Source organism: Pipistrellus hanaki, assembly GCF_964339955.1.
Source record: "Pipistrellus hanaki genome assembly, chromosome: 7".
Classification (NCBI taxonomy): Eukaryota; Metazoa; Chordata; class Mammalia; order Chiroptera; family Vespertilionidae; genus Pipistrellus; species Pipistrellus hanaki.
This window is the reverse complement of record NC_140509.1, coordinates 51555454-51564934: the sequence shown is the minus strand read 5'-3', so window position 1 is coordinate 51564934 and position 9481 is coordinate 51555454. Positions and strand designations below refer to the sequence as shown.

The 9481-nt window shown below is 43.4% G+C and overlaps 1 pseudogene across 1 annotated transcript; it reads right to left on the bottom strand.

The window, feature by feature from the left end:
* Window positions 1-6313: 6313 nt before the first annotated feature.
* On the bottom strand, window positions 6314-6804 carry LOC311626020 (ferritin light chain-like; annotated as a pseudogene). The gene has a single exon. The product of its transcript is annotated as a ferritin light chain-like (transcript).
* Window positions 6805-9481: the final 2677 nt, after the last annotated feature.

Here is a 9481-nt window from a genome sequence, read left to right as displayed (position 1 = left end):
AAAATTTGCTCAGTTTTATTGGCCTGAATATAAAACTTGTATGTGTAAATGAATATGGCTTTCCCATATTATTCTCCATCTATAATTATTTTCATAAGTTATGTTGAAACATACTTTCGACACATCTGGGCATGTCATTAAATTCTATTTTATAAAGATTATTAAAAGAATAAAGAGGGAACTATGGATAAATTAGGATGTGGCAACAAATGTTATCAAAAATACTGAATAAAATTGTTACAGATGGCGCTATAGATGCTGAGAGAGTTCTCAATGTAAATATTTAAGTTTACATGAATTTCACACAGCTAATAATATTCTAGAAGAGTTAAAATTATATGTTTCAAATAACACGTTTGTGGGTAACTACCCAGAGTTCTGTTTTACACAGTCTTCTGTACAGAACTCTTTCTTTGGGTTTAAACTAACAGCTGAGATCTCGTGAAATATGCCGAAGGGGGGTTTCACGTGTGCTTGGCAATATGCTGGTTTCACTGCCTTTCCTTCCCGCTGTGCTCACGCATCCAATGTGCACTCACTCGGTGTGCGTGAAATGGCGCCGCAGCCCGGAGCAGGAGCGGCACCTGCCAGCGTGACACACGTGGCAGCTCAACAGGCTTTCGCTGCAGCGTTTATGAAGTTTTAGAAAGTGGCCACTGCCAGCTCCGAAGATAATTGTAATAAGTGAGTTTTGTCGGGAAGCCAAGGACAGAAAAGCTCTCTGGCCTTGAGATAAAAGACGGCCACTTTATTGTTTTACCAGCCCTCGTATTTGCAGTTGGAGTCTGTGGCAGCAGTAGGGGATGGAAATCATGCCTTTGTGAACCCAGAACAAAGCAATTACATATTTTTTTTTTTAGAAGAAACCATTTAGAGGACAACCAATTTCACTGCAAGCATCTGGGAATCCAACAGCTTAACATGGCTCTGGTTGGAATGATGTCTTTAAAGTTGTGTCTCCGCTGCTGTGTGACTCCCAGTGTTTACTGTAATTTGGTGGCAGGAGCCATATGACTGTTGTGTGCGGTCCCCTGTGTGGGGGCTGCTGCTACCACAGCCCTGTGGCTGCACTACGGTGGGAAGCAGGCCTTGGAGTAGGTCCTCTGGGAGGGGCGTGGAAGCACAGGGAAGACATTTCTTCACAGCAGCCGAGTCCACAAAGGCTAAGCTCATTCCCCTCTCTTGCTGTCCAGTGTGTTCACTTTTGAAAAAAGATTCCTCATTCTTGTAGCAAAAGAAAAAATTTTAAATTTTACTAGCAAATGGGATTTTTCTCTGCTAAGCTAATCTAAAAAAATGGTATACAAGTAGCCCTGAAGTAAATTCTTATGGCTTAATTAGAGCTGACGTAATAGGCAATTCCAATGCATTGTCAACCTCCAGATGATTGTTGCTTTGTTCTAACTGGCATTGCAAATTGCTTATGAGGTTACAGGAATAACATGTGATGAAGAAATTCATGTCACAGCAGATTTTTTATTGATTTGGATGCAAGAGGCAATGGGAATCATTCAGATATCACTGCAGCTAAGAATAGTCATTGGACTTTTGTGTGTCTGAAAAGTTGGCTGTTGCTTTAATTTATGTAAACTATAATTTTTTCCACATAGATTTGTTTTATGATCTTGGGTCCTCAGTCTTAATTTTATTGGTTTCAGGATTTAATAAAATTTATAGTTAAAAAGTAAACTTAAAAATACATTGTTAGCTGTATCTTTTGGATAGCTTATTTTATGACCCAAAAATCCAAATGTCAGACAGTGAAATCTCTTCATCTATGACCTTTGATGGGTTACTCTTGCTCTCGTGCCTATTTAGAAGCAAATTGCTTGTCTGCTTCTAATGTGGATGCTGCTTGCTCAATGGTTAGACCATATTATGGCATTTTGGTTCTCATGTTTGTGAACAGGCTTGGTTTTTGGAATATACTTTAGCCTACTCCATGCCTCATAGATGAATTGAGAATGTCTAAGAATTATATTTCCATTAATTAGTTCAGGAAAACTGTGGTAACAATGGGAAATTCTATGACTCACTTCATAAAAACTTTCTAGACATTTTACATAGCATAATGGGGAGTGAAGTAAATGGAATCCTTTTCTGATGTTGGTAAGGGCTCTGGAACCAAACAGTACTCTTCACAAATATTTAACTCTTACATGGGAGGACACTTCAATAACACATTTAGAGAAAATATTTTTGTTTTTTAAAGGGAAGATATAAGCTATCATACTGAATAATAACGTTTGCTTTGAGAGCAGATTTTGGCAGCAAGAAAGACTCGGGTAGGGAAGGACTAAGAAAGAGAGAAGAAATAAATGGCTGCGGTGCAAAGAGCACTTAACTTCTGAAGCTACATCTAACAAGAAATAGGCTCTATCTCCCAGAGAGGCTGTACAGCAAAGAAAAAGTTGTTTGGAACTCGGTTTCAAATGAAACCATATTATATGTGTTCAGAGATGACTTCTCCAAAGAGAGATTTCCTCTTGGCCCCAGAGGAAGGAAAGTTCATCTCAGGCAGAGAGAAGAGCCTGTGCAAAGGGTGGAAGCAGGAAACATCTTAATGTTCCCAAGAACTGAAAGGAGCTGGGGAGGCAGGTGCTCGGTGATAGAAGAGCTAGGATTTTATTCTGTGTTCAGTGGGAGGTCATTGATTAAATTTAAGCAGGGGAACAGCTGGTCTAAATGTGTTTTGATAGGTGATTCTTATCTGAGAGATGTTAAACAAGGCATCTATTTTAGATACACAAATTTTACATTATTTAGGCTCTTGTATTTGTGATCTGGATATGGGCACCTGGGTATCCTATATAATTCCTAAATAATAAATAGGTTATATGCAAATTGACCCTATCCTCTCACAAGATGGCTGCCTATGATCAGGCCAGCAGGGGGATTAGTGAGGGTTGATCAAAAGATTGAGCAGCAGGCTGCATGGGGCAACCAGGTCAACAAGGCGGGGGCAATTGGGGACTATAAGGCTAGCAGGGTGGGGCAGTGAGGGGTGACTAGGCTGTCGAGGGAGGCAGCTCAGGACAACCAGGCCAGCAGGGGGTGGACAGTTAGGAGCGAGCAGACTGGCAGAGGGAGGCAGGGGAAACAAGGCCAGCAGGGAGGACAGTAAGGGGTGACCAGGATGGCAGCCAGGGGAGGGCAGTTAGAAGCCACCTGGCTAGCAGGAAGGGGGCAGTTAGGGGTGACCAGGCCAGCAGGGGGGCCAATTAGGGGTGATCAGGCTGGCATGCAGAGGTATTGAGGGGTGATCAGGCTGGTGGGGGGGGGGTGGGAAGTTAGGGGCGACCAGGCAAGCAGGCAGGTGAGTGATTAGGAGCCATCAGTCCAGGATTGTGAGAGGGATGTCCGACTGCTAACTGCTAGTTTGGGAATTGGGCCTAAGCTGGCAGTCGGTCATCCCCCAAGGGGTTCCAGGTTGGGGAGGGTGCAGGCTTGGCTGAGGGAACCCCTCTCGTGTATGAATTTCATGCATCAGACCTCTAGTTAACAACATAAAGATGGAATTTAATGCCCTGAGAATGGATGAAGTCATTTAGGGTGAGGATAAGGAGAAGCAAAGAGGAACAAGGGCTACAACCAAAAGGAGCAAGAACAAGAGCCTGGGAACTAGTGTTCAAGGGGGTTAAAATAAAGTAGGAGAATGTGGTCACACAACCCCAGAGAGCAGAGACTTTAAAAAAACAAAAAGTATAGCTGAGTCTAGTTGTGAGAGGTCAAATGATAGGTAGGTACCTCTATTAATTCAACAATATGGAGGCCATAAGCACCTTACACAGAGCAGTTTCCGAGACATGGGGAAGTGGTAGCCAGGTTGGAGTGGGTTGAAAAAAATATTCTGAAGTGAAAATATAGTTTAAGAGCTATAGTTAGAAAAGAAAGCAGAAAAAGGATGTTGTTAGCTGAGGGAGGTTTGAAGTAAAAAGTTTTTTCTTTTTTTTTAATATATTGTTTTATTTTAGGGAGGAAAGCAGTGGTAGACAGAGATATCGATAGAAACATCAATGATGAGAGGGAATCATTGGTCAGCTGCCTCCTGCATGCTCTTTATTATGGATTTAGTCCACAGCCCAGGCATGTGCCCTTGACTAGAATCGAATCCAGGACCCTTCAGACTGGAGACTGATGTTCTATCCACTGAACCAAACCAGCTAGGGCTTATTTATCTTTTTATTTATTTACTTACTTATTGTAGTATAGAAGTGTAGGGAGCGGCTATAGGGTTAAGCCTTGGACTGACCTGTTGGTAAAGCCACAGACAAGTCCCAGCTTAGAGGGCACAGCCCTCTTAGCATAATTAAGCTTGACCTTATGAGCTCCCTAGATCCTTCCTGGGTAGCTAATGGGCTGTGGGAGGTGCAGCAAGTGCTGCCAAAACAAGTGAAACTCACAAGAACATTGTAACTATGGTGACCACTGCCTTGTTTACCTTTGACTATAAAATAAAGCATCAGCTTGCCTTCTGGCTCTTTCCTCCGTGGCCTTAGCCAGGCATAGGAGATCCAGGTTACTCTGTTTGTCTGTTTTTTTTCTACATCCTTCGCCGCCCTCCCTCAGGCTTGCTGAAGCCTCCTTGGCTATGCTAGCATGACACATAGAAGGTATAATAACAAATTTATATGCTGTTATGAATGATCAAATGGAGAGGTAGCATTTTATGATAGGAGAGAGAGGAGACTAAGAAAGTTGAGAAGCTGAGTATATTACACAGGTGCTTCTGTTTCATAGAGTCCACTCCTGCTGAATCAGGCAGAAAAACATTTTCTAGCTGGGCATTAGGGACCTCACAGAATCCCCAGGAGAGACCGAGTCAGGCTTGGAGACTGTCCCTCCACACTGAGGAGCTTCTACTATAAAGGCCCCTCCGCTTGATACTGGGGTTGGGCCCGCACAATGAGGTTGGGCTCAAAAAGCTGGACTTACTACCTGTGATGCCCTGAAAGCCAGATAGATGCCCTGCTGTCATTCTCAACAAAAATGAAAGAGGCAGAGTCCTGCTTCCTACCTGCTCTCTTCCAAATGGAAGTGAACCTGTTTAATGTGGAGGCAACAGTCCATCTATGCCTGACAAACCTGGGGTGGCACCATTAGCACCTTTGACCTTGCCTGTAACTACATACTCCTCTTAGAAATGCTTTGGCAACCACACAAGCATAGCATGGTCCTTTGCCAGTGGAACAGGCATCTCTTTTTGAGACAAGCATTGTAAGAGAAGACAGGACTCACATAGCAAAATCCAATGGTACCTCTCAGCTGCAAGTACCGTGGCAGGAAGTCATGTGTTCCCTAGATTGTGTGAACTTTTGGAAAGGATTTGTCATTGGTAGACCAAAGGGGAAAAGATGCTTATCTTACTTGTTTAGTATAGTTTGCAGATTGTTCTTTCATAATAGTGAATGAGATACAACTAAAGGACTAAAATAATTAGCTTTTATATGTGGGTATTCTCATTGGAATATCCATTTAACCTTGTCTAAATAATTTTTTTAATTCTTTCTTTAACTTTTTCTTAGTGTTTAACTCTGACAATCTTTTAATATTATACAGTGGATAATAGTCCCACACATAATAAAATTCAATTATGTATGTATCAACGTACTTTTTTTGAAAAGTCTTCATTTGTTATTTAGTAGAAGTTAAATGGAAAACTGCAATGGTTTCAAAATATCCTATTGTATAAAAGTTTAATACTATTAACTATTTATAGAAACTAGAGGCCTGGTACATGAAAATTTGTGTACTTGGGGGTCCCTCAGCCTGGCTTGTGCCTTCTTGCAGACCAGAAGCTCTTGGGGGATGTCCCTGTGGGGAGCAGGCCTAAGCTGCAGTCTGGCCTCCCACTGTGGAAGACAACCCATGGGCCAATGGGGGACAGCACTGACTGGTTGTTCTACCATTCGGTTGATTTGCATATTAGACTATTATATAGGATGTTGAATACAATGAAGACCTGTTTTATAGTCATGAATTGTAGTATTAAAATAAATCAGTGTAACTTTCATAGGTTTGTCTATATCAAAAGGTCCTTCTGAATATTAAGGCTAATTTTCTGTGGCATAATTTGATAATCTATATAAGCTTTTGTGACATTTAATGTAAAGTATTAAAAATGGAGCTCCTTTCTTTTTTTTCTTTTTTGGTTCCAAAAAGCTTTATTGTTTAATTTGGTCTAATGCATGGGAGAGGGCTCCAGGGTGGTTAAAAGAATGACTAGTAGTTTCTGGAAGAGGCTCAGGTAAAAGCCAGAGACACCAGGGGGATGCAGAGAAGCCTCCGAAAGGCCTCTGGGCTCCAAAGGCTCCTAGTCCTGCTTGAGGGTGAGCCTTTGGAAGAGATTCTCGCCCAGCCCAGCCTGGATGGTGTGGCGGGATGGCCAACCTTCTGATGTTAGGTGGTCGCCCAGCTTCTTTCTTGATCAGTTTCACCTCCTCATCCAGCAAGTGGTTCTCCAGGAAGTCACAGAGCTGAGGGTCTGCACGGGTTGAACCCAGGGCCTGCAGCTCCAAAGGGCCTGGTCCAGGCTCTTCTCCAAGGCCAGGGCCGCTTCCATGGCGTCCTGGGTTTTGCCCCACTCATCTTGGGAAGGTTTCTGCACGTCCTGGGAGAGAATGCGGCCACCTCGCTTCTTTCGCAGCTTTAAGAGATGCTAGGCGCCTTCAGAGCCACATCCTCACGGTCGAAATAGTAGCCCAGAGAGAGGTAGGTGTAGGAGGTCAGCAGCTGCAGGTTGGCCAGGCGATTGACCACAACCTCCACCTCGGTGGAATAACTCTGACAAATTTGGGAGCTCATGGTTGTTCGGCAATAAGGAGTTAAGGTAGAAAAAAATCCAGTGTGTTGGCAGGGCCTTCCTATGGGCGGTGACTGGATGAGATGCAGGAGAGTGGTCAGAGGCTGCAAGAAGGGGTGTCCCTGGGTCTGTAATGTCCAAACAGTGTTGAAGCAAGAGACAGATCTGGGACCTCTGTGTGCACTGCCTAGAGCCCCTTTCTTTGTCGGGGAATTTGGAGTGATTTTTCATTTCTAAGAAATATCATGGCTGCATGTTTTGCCATGGTGAGTGGAGGAGAGGTTGTTGGGAAAATTCCTCTTCTTCCAAAAAGCACAGAAAGTAGCAGGCAGAAAAGGGTGCCTTCAGCAGAAAATACACAGTTGAAGTACTCTGAACAATGGGACTATGGGTTAAAGCCAGGGATATAAGCTGCTGGTGGATAGCTAGCAAAGCAGACAGCCAAAATATTTTACAACATATTGATGTATCCATCAGTCTCAGTTTATTTCTGTATCTATAATAATAAAAGCATAATATGCAAATCAAATGACTGAACAGCATAATGTCCATCTGGACGACCTTCCAGACAACCTTCTGGATGACCATGCTATCACAAGCACTGGTGCCAGGCCAGCTATGGCGGGCACATTGAGATTGGTCATGGGCCCAGGGGCCCCACCATTGCCACACAGGGGAAGACCCAGGCCACCCTCTGCCTGGCAATCGATTGTGGAGTTGTGGCCAGGTGGGCAGAGCCTCCCTCTGCTCTGCAATCAATGACTGAGCCAAGCAGGGTGCGCAGGGCCTCCTGGTAGGTGGCGATAGATTGTGGAGACCCCAATCAATCACCTCAAAGAGAGAGGCCTAGGCTACCTGACTGGTGGTGTTGTGGTGGGTGTGTGGGGCCTCCCTCTGTGGGTCAATCAATCTGGGGCCCCGCTATTGATCCCCCACAGAAGGAGGCCCAGAACAGCCTGGTGATTGCACCCCATGCCTGTTGCCTGCAGAGGGAGGTGCCTGGTGGCGGGGGTAGAGGGGGAGCACTGCACAAACGGCAAGCAGTGGCAGGGGCTAGGCCAGCTGTCGGCATTTGGAGGAAGGAAAGCCCTGATAGGCCCTGATCGCCAGCCATGGGCCATGCCTAGGACCCTACTTGAGGGGTCTTGGATTATGAGAGGGTGCAGGCCGGGCTGAAGGACACCCCCAAATCACAAATTTCATGCATGGGCCTCTAGTTTAAAATAAGTGTAAATATTTGCAGATACAAAATTATTGGTCTTGTACAATTAGAAATAAGGGCTCTAATTGGACAAAGCTATATTTCTATAGAGAAAACTAAGGGGTTGGATCTTAAGAGAATTCTAGACCAGATAAGCAGGTACTTGAAAGAGAAAATTGAATAAAAACTTTGCCAATTTTTTAAAAGGAGAAATTAGAAGTTTATCTTGGAGGACAGAGTATAGTGTTCTTTAATGCATTTATTTGTTTAACAATAGTTAGTAAACACATCTTTGCAAGGTGAACAAATATAATATCCTTATAGGTACTATGAGAAACATTGTGAATTTACATTGAATAACTTTAACAGAGTACAATAGCTTATTCTTTAAGTTCACTCTTTCATTCAGTATGCTAAGTGCAACACTGTGTTTAAAGGTAAGACAAAGATGATTTTTGCCAATTTCATTATGCTGAGTTCACTGAGGAAAAACAAGTTAAATAATTCAGGTAATGAATAATGAACTTCAATGGACCATTATTTCAGAGGCATGGAGTATGTATTATTTAGTCTTTCTAACAGATATTGATGAAGAAATGAAAACATTTACTGGTCTTGCTAGCCAAAGAAATGAGAACAAGAAGAGAGAACACTGGGTACAGAAAATCTCAGCATAGTATCCATGCTGGTCAGTCATTAAGTCCATCTCCCAGTTTCTCCCTGTAGGTGCTATATTGCAGTTGGGGAATTATATAAGCTGTTTCCTTGTCTCCTTGGTCTTCTGGCTTCAAGATGGCTTTGGCCAGTGGGAAGCAGTGGAGGGGGAGAGAAGGGGAGAGTGAGGGATAACTCAGTATTTCCTTCCTTCATGCTCTACTTTAGGTGGTGGTTCTAGTAGCATCTCTCTGAGGCTCCATTTCCTACAAGACAGCCCCTTCATGGGGCTGAAGGACACCCCCTCAGTTGCACTGAGGCTCAAGCTCTTACTGGATGGCTTTCACTGCTGCATTCTGGTGATGCCATCTCTCCTGTTGTGTCTCCAGCTGTAGGGGAGAAGGTCTTTTTGCAATTGCTATTCTTTAGGTTGACTCTTCATCCTGTTTGGCTTTTTCTCATCCCTGGATGACCAATCCCCATATTGCATTTCCTCTGACAAAATGCCTTAAGTAGTTGTTAATAGACTATCAAATGCCTTTTTAATGATCACAAGACAATATTCTAGGTCTAAAAGAATGAACCTTCTAAAGAAACTCTGCCTCTAGCAGAGCGTTTTGCTTTGTGACCAATTTTATTTCTGCATCTGTAGAATAGTCTTCTTAGTGCATGTTCATCAACCCCGGCTGCCTTGCTCTCAGAGTGCATTTTGACATTTGGTTTTACTTACTTTTTCTAAAGTACAACTTTATGACTGAATCCCCTACTGACACAGACCTCATATTTATTTCAGCCATTTGGTGACCTGCCTCCACCCTTCCTAG